At 40.3% G+C, this 13,556-nt stretch overlaps 1 protein-coding gene across 2 annotated transcripts in view; it reads right to left on the bottom strand.

The window, feature by feature from the left end:
- nlgn2b (neuroligin 2b) overlaps positions 1 to 11,972 on the bottom strand; it is a 78,075-nt gene extending 66,103 nt beyond the window's left edge. The window contains exon 1 of one of the 2 annotated variants that reach the window (XM_075486312.1): positions 11,085 to 11,972. The gene's annotated coding sequence lies outside the window, so the exon portion shown is untranslated. The remainder of the gene's footprint in view (positions 1 to 11,084) is intronic. The other variant, XM_075486311.1, reaches the window with a different exon arrangement.
- Positions 11,973 to 13,556: the final 1,584 nt, after the last annotated feature.

Here is a 13,556-nt window from a genome sequence, read left to right as displayed (position 1 = left end):
TTAAAAATCACCTCCTGTTCATATATTTGTATGACATATCACATTGCCTCAGGTGGGGAACTGAGTTACTGCATGCCAGAGATGATCCGTATCAGCTGACTCTTGCATCAACTATCAAATTAAAATGAAGTAATTAAGTGATTCTGATAAACTGACAAGTTCACTCTTTCTTTCTTTCTTTTTCATTTCTGAGCAGTTAGTACACTAGACAGAGTCTCTCATCCTGCCGGGGTTATTCTGTTCAGCGCCTTCAAATGCATACCAGTTTTTATAGAGCGCTTCAAAACCTTTTTTTTCAATAAATCATCCTGAATCCTTTGACATAAGTGCCTGCATGAATTGCCTAATATTTTTCAATAGTACTGTATGCTGTATTGAAATTACTAGTGATAGCCCACAATTGTATTCATATGAACTTGCATAGCTGTCTTTTATCAAAGGAACTTAAAGTTCCAGTATCCGACCTTACAAAACCTCTGGTCAGTCATACTAGAGCTAAAATTTCATACTTCACAACAAACAGAGCCAAAGCTTCGTACCTTTACACACATAGTTATGTCAGATTAAGGTCAACCTTGACTACACTGAAAAAAGCGACTGTTTAAGATTCAGTAAGAAATAGAGTTTCTTAAAGGAGAACTGCGGTATTTTCAACATTAAGCCTCTTTTCTGAGTCGTCTGCAATGTTTTAGAACCCCCCTCACCGCTTTTTTGATGTTTACTGCTGTCTCCGGTATTTGCCTAATTTTGATTCATCTCAACCTGCTTCAGAACGGCAAGTCATGTGCATGTCCAAAAAGGTCCGTAAAAGCACCATAAACGTCCGTTTTCAAAATCATCAACTCACTGGAGTGGTTACTGGTGTGCACTGGTAATCCATATCAAATTTTGTTGCGAAAAGTTGCTTCTGTCGTGTTTTATTTGGCAGCCTGTTCATGCTAGCACTATTTTCTTAGCCACCTCACAGCTGTGGATTAACTTCCGCTCAGCAGTTGAATCTGACTTGCTATACTCCACACCACTTGATGGCGCCATTGATGGCAATTGTTCATTGTCCTTCGGCACGTAATCGGAGTAATATCAACCAACATCCAGTCTTCAATAGAACTCAATGGGATTTACAAAATGTCAAATAAAAAAAATTGCTGTCCTAATTGCAGCAATTAGGACAGAAGTACCCATCAGGAGAGACGTAAGCTTTATCTTACGTCTTAAGATAAAGCTTACGATGATCTTTAAGAAGATCTTTTAGGGCAGTGGTTCCCAAACTGTGGTTCGCATACCCCTAGTGGTACGCGGAGGTACTGCAGGGGGTACGCGGCGCACAGGGAGTTTTTTTTTTTTTTTTTTAATTTATTAAGGCGTCACACTTTTATGGAGGACTGTTTATGAAGGAGACTCCAGTTTTGTGATGAATGTTACATGAGTTAGGCCTGTTAATGTATTCTTAAAAAGAGAGAGAAATGAGTTACGTTCATGTATTCTTAAAAAAAAAGAGAAATGTTACTTGTTTAAGTTAGATAACAAAGGAAGATTATTTTGATTTTGTATTTATGCTATTTTGGTTAATTATTTATATTTAAAAAAATGTTTTTTATTCTTATGTTGAATTCAACTGAGGTTAAAAAAAAGAGAGAGAAAGCCTGAGAATTTTATGTTCAAGTTAAGGATATTAAATAAAATGATTTTCATGTAATAACCACTGTGTTGCTCTACTTTTGGAGAATCATCGCACGCGTTGTATGTGTGAGGGGGTACTCGTGGTGTGACAAGAAGGCTCAGGGGGTACTCAGGCCAAAAAAGTTTGGGAACCACTGTTTTAGGGGTATCAGTTTTTGATTGGAATTTTTGGGAGAATCATCTAAAACATTCCAATCTGTCAAGATCCTTCCTCAAAATTTGATGTAAGGCCAGAAAACTGTTCTGGTTCAACTTCTTTCATCATTCGGACAATATCGTGAATAAGTTGTTAAAACTACAACTCACAGGACCCCATTAGCCTGATAACCTCAGACTATAGTAAAACAGAAATGAGAGTCTAAGGACATAAAACGAATCACACAAATCTTAAATGAGCTCATTCCTTTATTTTCCATATTGTACCTTTTGCAGACCATGGTGAACTAAAAAGTATGCTTCTCCTGTTGTGGAGTGTGTAGTGTTGCACCGATACCGATACCAGTATCGGGCGGGGCCCTGATCGGCACTAAAATGGTGGTATCGGTATCGGCGAGTACCAACAAATAGGGCACCGATACCATTTCCGATACTTATATGACACTTGAACGTCTCCCGACACTCGCTACACTGTGTTGTGATCACTGTGCAGCTATCGCTATTGGCCTGCTCCAGACCAATGAGAGCGGGCCAATAGCCGCTCTTAAACAATGCCGGGTCAGCTTTTTCTATGTGTGAGGAGCAAGACGTCTGGCGACAGGCCTTTTGTCAGCTGGGGAGGGTGCTGTTCGCAGTCATCTAGAGCTGCCGGCGACGAAGACAGCTAGCCAGGGGGAGTTTGCAGCGCGAGTGAGGAGGGGAGGCTGGGTGCCTCCTGAAGTCAAAACAGGGTCCACGATAGAGAGTGCTGGGCCGCCATCGCTCCCTATGCGGTCGTGACAGCGCACTACCAGCCGACAGCCAGTTACCATCTTCGCCGTCCAGCAAAGCCGTTCCCCCGGGGAGTTGGACGGCGGCACAAGCTCAGACCCCGGGGGAGGGTCTCGCCAAGTGGGCGAGTTAAGTATTCCTCTCCTTTTAACTTCGTGTTTTAGTGTTTATGTATAGGTCGGCCTATTGTTATGTGGTATTGATTGGTGGGGTTGCGTGGGGAGGAGTGACGGGTCTGTGGTTAAACGGGCGCCATATGCTGCAGGTTAGCCGCGTGTTTTGTGGTGTGTTGACTCTGTGAGCTGTGTTTAAAGCGTGCCTTAAAGCTAGTGAAGCTAGCCTGACTTGTGATGGGTTTTCATTCCGTGTGCTGTGTTTAAAGCGTGCCTTAAAGCTAGTGAAGCTAGCCTGACTTGTAGAGGGTTTTCATTCTGTGTGCTGTGTTAGGGGTTTGCCTGTCGTGTGTGTCGCGACCAAGGAAGCCTGCGTTCCCAATCCTTCTCTCTCTCCATTAGATTGGAGCCCCCCACCCCATGTGTTTTATGGACTTGTAAACTAATAAAGATTTTACATTTTACATCCAAGTAGTATGCAGCTCTTCATATATATATATGTATATATATATATATATATATATATATATATATATATCAATACCACTCTGTTTGAAAAAAAAAATTAATATATATATATATATATATATATATATATTTTTATCATTATTATTTATTTATTTTAAAACAGAGTGGTATCGGTATGGTATTGGTATCGGCCGATACTGCACAGCCAGGTATCCGTATCGGTGCCAAAAAATGGTATCGGTGCAACACTAACGATGCGTTCACACCAGACGCGGTCGCGCAACGCGATTACATACAAAGTCAATGCAAAGACTCGAATAGATGCGGATTCAAGCCGGCGGCGCGGTGAGGCGAATGCCGCCGCGCGAGTGAAAAGATGCGAATCCGCGCGAGTTCAAAAAATCCAACTTTGGCGAAATATTCGCGTCAGACAGCCTATCAGCGTTGAGATTCTGGACGACAGTGACGTGGAGACAGATGGACAGGCGCTGTCTGTGACATGCAGACATGCATGGGACTGCAGATGGAAATTAGCTTCTAAGCTACAATCTGGTGCAGGTCATCTCTTTACTTTGTAATTAATGTACTTTGCACATAGTCCCTGACTAAATAAAATAAAAAAATAAAGTCTGGATGACGGCCGCTTCCAGCGGTATTTCAGGCTCACCAGGTCCCAGTTTGATGACCTGCTCGGGAGGATCGGTGCCGTGATCTCTCGGCAGGACACCAACTACAGGCGCTCCGCAGCTGAAATGGAGCTACGGTGCCGTGATCACCTGAAATCGGTGCAGCTGCGGTGCCGTGATCACCTGAAATCGGTGCCGTGATTTCAGGTGATCACGGCACCGTAGCTCCATTTCAGCTGCGGAGCGCCTGTAGTTGGTGTCCTGCCGAGAGATCACGGCACCGATCCTCCCGAGCAGGTCATCAAACTGGGTCCTGGTGAGCCTGAAATACCGCTGGAAGCGGCCGTCATCCAGACGCAACTACTGGAGAAGGCGGTGAAATTCTTCGAGCTGAGTGCACCTCTGGATGATGTCAATGACCCAGACACGACAGCGTGTGCGTTTCTCGGACTTCCACCGCAGGTACAAGTACGCGATAGTACAGTGGCGGTTGGTCAATAGAGGGCGCTAGAGCGCCGCCCCTCCCGTGAATCAACCATAACAAATATGAAATTAATTATACATTTGTACATTGCGTTTTTACTCGTGCAGTGGTGTGATAGACTCTGCTGTAGGCTACATGCCACTGCCAGCAACCATTAAATGCTTTCGACTTTAAGCTAGGCTTGCTATTTGCTATTGGATATAAAGCCCTCCTCCAGGTCAAGGGCGCCGGTAGTCTATGAGAGCTAGCAAACTTTTTTACCGCGAACAAGCAGAGGCAGCTTTTCATTGGCGCATGAAAAATTGATTCTAGTTCGCATCTCTGTGCGCCCAAACCAATGGCAGAGTTTTCCATATTTTTAATCTTAACGTGATTGGACAATTCATCGAATCAATCACGTCCATCAAGCAAGCATTCGAGGAAGCGCCGGGCTCTCGGGGAAGAAGACCACAGACAGTAGGATTGCTGCAGAGGTGAGTCTCTGTTGTAGAAATTAGTTCTTGTCCATTTTTCAGTGCAGTCAAGTCAAGTCAGCTTTATTTATATAGCACATTTAAAAACATCAGAATTGATCCAGTCTTCTATATTAGTCCTCAAAACATTAGACACACCTACCTTTTAATGTGGTCTTTGTTTTTCCTGAATATTTGTACATTTTGCAATAGAATAGGAAATTCAGAACCATCATCCCTCCCTACTATTATGTTGTGGTTATGGTATAACATGTGGTCTATTCTAATTACAGTAGCCTATATTTCTTTATCTATTCTGTCCCAAAACTCTTTATTTAAGGTCAACAATATCCAAAGTATCTCTCTAATTGTATTAATACTTGAACAATGGTCTAGTTTAGGTGGTTTTTAGACATTGTGTGTTGTGTTCTGATTGTGAGGTGCTATTTGACCCGTCACGCGCAACTGCGCCCCCCCAACAAATTGAATCACCAGCCACCACTGCGATAGTACATATATCAGCCATGGTTGATGAGAGAATGAAATGGCGCCAAATAGCCCGCATTTTTTAATCGCGCGAATGAGGCGAGTAAATTCAAATTACACCCGCGGCAACACTCGCGTGAGTAACACGGTGCGGTCATTCGCACCGTGAAGGAGTGCACTCCTTTAATAAACATTTAAGTTGGAATTACTACAAACCATTATCAGAATAAAATGGGAAAATTGGGCAAACAGACATCAAGCTAACTGGCTTACAAATGGCTCATAAATGCTCAACGTTAAATATGTAGATGCATACAGATGGAGGCTTCTTTCCATCCTCTGCGTTAATTTCGTTTGAGACGTTGCGGATATGTACACGCAGCAGTGTTGTGCAGTATAGCTCACGTGCAACCAGCGAAAGAAACAAACAAGAAGAAGACAAAGACAGAAATGGAAGACCTCCGTCTACATACCGTAATGTATTTTATGTCTCTTTCTGTGAAGGTGCATTATCATGATCTCCTCCAGTGTCGCCATTTTGTTATCTACATCTATATTTTTTGTTGTCTGAAACTGACATCAGAACACTTAAGTGAACTCTGAGCCTTAAGTGTCAGTTGAAGTTGCTGTTCGGATGCTTTTTTAGTTCCTTCACCGCCTTTCAGGCATGCCATTTTAAACAACAACCAACATGTTAGTTGCTTCAAATTTAAATACTGGAAATCACCAGATTTCCAGTATTTAAATTTGAAGAAATTGGACAAAATATGTAGCAAATTGATTAAACAGAGCGCTTGGGTGACAGATCTAACACTCACCTGGGGAGACATCATTGTAAATCCAAAGATGCTAATACAATAAGCACAAGCAAGTAAACAAAAACAAGCAAAAAACCAACACACAAGATAAACGAATCTAAAGGTCAAGAGTAATTACAATGAATGTAATGATATTCTAAACCCTATGTTTGATTACAAATAGTACAAAAACTATATTAATGCTGAAATTAGAATTTTTTTGATCCATCTATCCATCCATTTTCTATACCTGCCCAGTCAAATCCAAGAAACCACACACAATCACTTATTTTTTTCAATAATTTCATAATTCATAAGTATTTTTAATCACATAGCAGCAAGGTGTTTAAAAAAAGTTGGGACAGGGGCATAGAGTAACATCTATCTCTATCTTGCATCACCTCTTCTTTTAACAACACTTTGTAAGCCTCTGGGAACTGAAGAGATAGTTGCTGTAGTTTTTGTTTGGTATTGGATTACAGCTTTTCAACAACTTGATGCTTCCTTTGACATATTCTTTATGTCATGTGATACCAAGTGTTTGGGGGACAGCTGTTGAGTGTTTATGAAAGTTTCATTTCTTTCTTTTTTTTTTACAATGTTACTGCCTGAACATCACCAGATAAATAAATTACAATAACTCAATAAAGAGTTACAGTAAAGTTTTTACATTAATTTCAAGCCAGTGAAATGAGAACTAGCTCATTTCAGAAAACTACTATCATACTCTCATCAAAAAATGTAGAGATTGTGGCATTTAATTAATCGCAAATGGAATTCCATAGATATATTCACTGGATGCTTAAGTAGGCAAGTATTCTGACCTTCTTTTGATAGATATTTTTCAACTCTAATCCAATTGAACCGTTTTCAGATGTAACATGGAAAGAAGTACACCCAAAGTGCAAAATCAAACTACTGAGAAAACACTGCGGAAGCGGCAATCACTTATTTAAAATTTGAAACTAAATAATTTATTTAAATGGTATTTTGTGTTTCTCTTTAGGCTTACCCTACAAAACTGAGACTAAATAAGGGGTTTAGAAAAAAATTGTTGCTAAATAGCTTTACATACATATATTCCCTTGAGAAAGACGAAACTTAAATTTCCCTTGTTAAACATTCAACTTTGAGGTTGAATAAAAATTTGGATTGCTCAAAACAATTAATTTAGCTGAGAGACAAAATTCATCCTGAGAATAGAGCTGACATTGATAGTTGCACGCTCACTGAAATACAGGCTGTAACAAAATGTCCGTGTATTCAATTGATGTCAAGCCTGCCCACACCTCCTAAAGAGCACCTGCTGCCTTATGAATGTAGTCCCATGATACACTACCACAGCTTCAAAGAAATAATTATTTTCTCCAGAATACATGGCAAGCCTGAATGCCAGCTCTGGCTTCTGCATAATGGCCCAAAAAAATATCAGAGAATTAAATGTTGCAGCATGTTTAATGGCTCATGTTTGAAGAATTGAAGAGTGGGACTCTGTGACTCGGGGAAGATCTTGTGTCACGTTTAATAGGCTTGTGCCTCTGCTGCGAATAAAATACACATTAAATCGCCTGATATTTTAAATGGGGTTTGGTGTGATATTTTTCCTAGAATGTACAAGACATGATGGCATTTATCCTGGTTTGTCTTATGGATGACTGTGATGTGATATTGATAAAAGGAGGTAGTGCAAAGTGGTTACCATGGCATTTGCACAAACATCTCACTTGCTTTACCTTGCTCACAAATAATGGGCCAGGTCAAGCTATTCTACTGCTTATCTGCACCGTGGTTGTGACGTGACTGAGAGCTGGGTTTAACCTCCCTTTTCTCTCTGACTTGACATCTTCACACACAAATCAAAATTTCAGAGCCTCAGCAACTCCATCATTAATCTAACATAGGGTACATGTTTAATTAAAATTTGCTGCAGCTTGGTGAGAAATCAGGTTGGTTATATGATGAGGGAATAAATGGATAACAGCTGCTCAAAACGATAACTAAGTGCAGGTTGTGTTTCCATGCTGTTTTGTACTAATGTTAATTGCACTAATGTGAAAATCACATTGTAATAGTGTTCAAAATCCTAAAATGCCTCAAGTGATGTGCTACGTGAAGCTATCTTAAAAGCCAGCCAGAGTGATTAAGTGGCATGCAGGTAACATCCAATTCCAGAGTTCAACCTCTCTGAGGACTCAGGTCAGTCCTTTACTATAAACATGTTGTATGCATAAGGGCTCTTATGTCAACTTCTTGGGCCCTTAGATATGCACTACTGAAGGCTGTCCTAGAACTGACTCACACTTCACAGTGTTGTGTCATAAAAAAATAAAAAGACAGGAATCATGTTGGAAACCCTAAATCAGAATACAAATGGTTAATATTTCAAGGAACACTGATAAAAATGAGTCATGTGACATCATTCTATGCATTTTACTTTCCAGCTTTTGTGATTATTCATGCATTGGCTGCACAAATTACATCAATTAAAATCTGTGGATTTGTTATTTTGACCACTAGGGTTGTGTTAGTTTGACTACAAATAATACTTTAGTTGAGAAAGTTTCTAATGAACAAATGTAAACTCTGACAAACATTTTTTTACATAAAGTATATTAATTTAACAAAAAGAGTTGTCAGGATGTATTGTCTGGATCTTTAGTTCCGTCAATAAAATCAAATGGCAACAACACTTTGAGTGCAAATGGTTTAAAATAAAACATTTGGTTTGATGGGAGAATTTCACATTTATCATGTTTTTGCACTTCTAGAAGTGTATGATGTTATGATGGCACTTAAATTTAAACACCTTTTTCCTATGCATCTTAGACATGATAACAGTATAACAATATTGTGTTGTATTCTTTTAGAGTGGCCTGCGACTAAAAACTACTACATTTAGTATCTTCTTAAGGTTAAACAGATGCTGAAAACAAAAGTAATTACTTCTGTCTATCTTCACGTATTATATAAACGTTGTAATTTACAACCTATGGCTGTGAAGGTTTAATCTCAGCAGCCTTTGAATTTACAGCCAAGTGGTCTGCAGGATCAGGGAGCAAACACATAGAGGCCTACTCGACATATCATCTTCTTTTTTTTATTTCAACATTAACTCATGAGTCAGCTCATGACCATATAGTGAGTCTGTTATACATGTTAGCAGCTGTCTTGTATTAAAGGTGCAAAAAGAAAAATGGTTTAATTTGTTCTCCTAGCTTGGACCCATGTTTAAAATCTGAATTTCACATGCAGGGATGGACGATGAACGTAAACATAGAGACTTGCTGAAATGTCTCCCTCTGAAAAAAAACCCCAACCATATCAAAAATCCAGCAGCTGCACACCAACCAATTTCCTCCTTTTAGAAAGCTCTGCTTTTTTTGAGCGAACTATCTCATTGTAGGCTTTAGCTTTACCCTCAACCAATATGACCCAAACATACCTCATTAAACATTAAGATGGCACATTTTGTTCTGGATTGTAAGTCTCAAACCCCATGTTGCCATCCGAGCCATTAAGCAGTCATTCTTTCTTTTTCTTTTCCTTTATCTAAGTTCTCTCAGTAAATCCCATGACACTTCGCTTACCCCAATATTAGCTTTATTTGTGCTTTACAATTGGATCCATTGTCCTGAGAAAGGTTGTGATGACTGTTTCCTCTTCTTGGAGATTGAAAAATAGAAGATGGAAAGCTATTTTTTTTTTCAAATTGAGGTGCACATTTTACCTGCAGTATCACTAAGATGTATGAGGACACTGTCCTAGCCTAACAAGTACAAACAAAATGGATAGTCATTAGCTTTTAAAGAGTAGAGAATTTTAAAGTTCGTATGGCACATTTTAATACAAGGTGCTGGGTTTGTTTCTGCTAGGTTGTGGCAGGCTATTTGGGCTTTATATTACATTGAATGAAACAATTTGGTTTAAATGATCTGTTTAAAAATAAGCAAATGTTTCACATATAAAAAAACAAATGCAAGCTTTATAAGTCTTCAGCTCTGTTGTGTTGTATCTGAGTTGGTACCAAATGCCAGTCACCAGGCTGACGTGATGCCAGCCTGAAAAAGCAATCACAACTGCTTCAACACTATGTCGACAAGAGTAATACAAAATCCTGCAAAAGTCTACAAAAGCACTTTATTAGTTTTCTGATGGATTTTAAATGTCACTTCTCCATAGCTACAGGCACTGCATCTGTGAGAGAGGGGAAACACTCATTCCCTAAAAAAAAAAGAAGAAAATATACCATTTCTCATCCGTGACCTGTCAGAACAGAGGTCCTGTTGTCTGCCATTAACTGAGCACTGCCCAACCACCACTGAATATTAATGGAGCCTTCCCTGGATCATCAGAGTGTGTGCATTTAATTCTCAATCCTATCTGCATCTTCTAGGGGACAGTCTTTGTGTGGCTGTGCATGTGTGCATGTATTTGTGTGTTTGTGCATGTGTGGGTCTCAGAGCTGTTGCGAGTTTGTTCATTAGAGAGGACATCTTCTGAATCCAAGGCCTGTCACACCTTCTGCTTGAGATCAGTTTTATTGCTGAACTGAAGCACAAGGGTCTAATTAAACTGTCATCAACAAGCATAATAAAAAATCACCATCAACATAATCTATACCTTCACAGTTAAGGGAAATGAGAGCCTTGGTGACAAGAGCAACCAGACTGACTGACTGACAAACGGGCTACAATGATGAGCTGATTCCAATTAAATCCCACTAATGTATTCTTGTTAGCGACACGGTGAAAACGGCCGCTGATGCTGGACACACAAAGTGGACTGATCATGTTTGGATGTGACAGCTTATCAACAGGCAAACGCCAATCGAAGGCTCCCGCTGAAAAGGAAGAAAATATGTCCTATAGCAACATAGTGGCACGAGGATTTACATTGAAATCTCAATCCCCCAGTTGTGACAGTGCGTCAAGATGAGTAACGTGCGCAATATGCGAAGTCACCAAAGCGTATATGTTGCGCACACATTAAGCCCACGACAGACAGAAAACCTCTAGTCACGTTTAGGAGGTGGTGGTGAACATATGGCTTACCTTGAAGACGGGATGCAAGCACCGGAATTAAGATGATGACGACGATGACGGCCCGTCCATCTAAAACACGATTCGTCTGTTCTATCCTCTGTCGGTGTGTCGATAATATTTTAACTAGGCCATTTCTTCTCGGATCGCAATTATTTCTCAAGAGGATAACGCGTCGCAAGCTCTCGCACGTCAGTACACCTTCTCGGTCTCCTTCTTTCTCCGGCTTTTCCAAAAAAAGCACACCTCATATTGCACCCTCCTCCTCTCATTCCTCTCTGACAACACCCTGCTCTGTTCCTGAGCCACAGATATTTGACTTTTCTAAGGCTGAAATGCTGCAGCGACCACAATTAAATGAAAAAAAGGGACTCACAGGGAAAATAAATGCGTAACGCTACAGCGTCAAGACACTGCGCGTTGCTTCAAAAGTCAACGCAGTGGTGTGTCGTCTTTTCCCCATACATTTGTCCGTGCTGATGATAATCCAAGGTGGGATATATACCCCGCTGCAACGCCGGGCCCCTAAAAAAAAGATTGTTTGACTTAAAATATGAAAGAGCTCTCCAAAGACACCCCGCGAAATCAGGTGTCCAATCTCTTCTTTACGCGCTTGCGTGGTGCTCTCTCTTGGTTTCGCTTGGTATCTGATGCTCATAAGAGAAAATAGAGGCTGAGCCTGACAAATAACGCGGGCATCCTCCGTTTGAACCTCATGGTTATAGAGCAGCACTATAAAAATTTAAGGTTGATGCGGTATCAGGCTGTTTTGAAGCCGGTCGATGCCTGCAGTGAAGAGGATCCCTTTGGCTTTGGCTCGAGCAGCCCACCTCTCGCTCCCTCTCTCTCTCAGTGCGGTCTCATCGACTCCCTCGCTTTTCGGACGCACACTTGTAATATTTCAATCTCCAAGCTTGTGTTCATGACGATAAGGTGCGACGCACAATGCGATGAAGACGCGCCGCTGCTGTTACCACTGCTACAGGAAACGTCACGCAAAAAAACAAAGGCTGCATTTGAAAGACATAGTTTGCTTTGATTGCTTTTTAATGATGATGTGCACCACGCTGACGTTTTTATGGTCATTTTTTAACTTTTTGGCGCCAGGCTTCGGTGCGTTGTATCCCCTGGCGTCAAGGATAAAATAAAAATAAGCAATATACAATGAGCTAGACTTATCTGTTTAAAGGTAAAACACACTTCTATATTATTATGAATAATAATAATAATAATTATCATAAAAGTCGTTCTTGCCATCATTTAAATGTTGCTTTAATGGTCGTTGAAACAGTCTTCAGTTTTGACGTTCACTTTTATCTGTCATTGAATTGGCCGCTTAGGGGCAGCAAAAACAAGCTGTAACGCAACATGGCTGACAACCAGTCAGTCATGTTAACAATCAATTTCTCGATGAATCTGGCTCCGATAATTACTCTCAATTGAGCTCTATTTTGTTCTCCACCAACCCTAAGGGAAATATATGTCCCTTTAATACTTTCTCTGTTTTGTCTTCTTGTGTTCCAATGGTAGCATACAATTGGATTAAATCTGACTTTGAAAAAGAAAAAGCAGCTTTGGGAATATGGAAACAATACCATGAGAGAGGTAAATGAACTGCACTTATCTAACACTTGGCGCTGTGCAATTTTTGCTTCTCATTACGCACCATCACACACAAAGTGCTCACCTGCCATCGGGAGCAACTTTGTATTCAATGTCTTACCTAATTCTGCACTTGAACATGAGTCCTTTGTAGTGACTGAAGAAGAAAATGGAACAGGAAAAGAAGCAACACAAACACGCCCTTCGCTGAAGATGACAGACTCATAAGAGCAAAAAGCTCAGACAAACAGAAACCACTCAGAGTCAATGAATGCATCTTTTGAATGGAACCAGTAACTGATGGGTTTGGCCCCAGGGGGACATCCATCTCAAGGTCTTTAGGTCCAACTGGAAGAAGATATAGGGACGACTGAGAGCACACTAGAGTGAAATCAGATAGCCCATTGCAAATGTTGCAGGATGCCTCTAGAAAAAAAAGAAGATATGGTGGCTGGTTATGAATGGATGGATGCACACTAGAGTATAGACTTGATCGTAATAGCCATTAGTTGGATTGTATCTATGCACAACTGATGAAGAATTGCACTTTTACACTGCAATTCAGTGTCAGATCTCCCACCAAATATTGACATTACATGGATTCTCTCTCAAATAATACTTTAATTTCTTTTCACTGATTCTACTGTGTTACAGAAGTTTGTAAAAAAAAAAATAGATTTATGCCCTGGGACATGAGATTTTGTGTATGTGTCTGTTTGTGTGATTCTGTACCTGAAAATAGTTTGAACTGTCACAAAAGTAATGCTCATAAACTATAGCTGTCTTTAAAGTATAACTACCATTAACACCCCCCTCCCTCCTATGCTAACTCCATCCATGGTGAGAAGATGTCATTAACTCTTAAAAAAATCTGGAAACTAA

Source organism: Odontesthes bonariensis, chromosome 16 (genome assembly GCF_027942865.1).
Source record: "Odontesthes bonariensis isolate fOdoBon6 chromosome 16, fOdoBon6.hap1, whole genome shotgun sequence".
Taxonomy (NCBI): Eukaryota; Metazoa; Chordata; class Actinopteri; order Atheriniformes; family Atherinopsidae; genus Odontesthes; species Odontesthes bonariensis.
The sequence above is the reverse complement of the archived record's forward strand: the minus strand, read 5'-3'. Positions and strand labels throughout refer to the sequence as shown.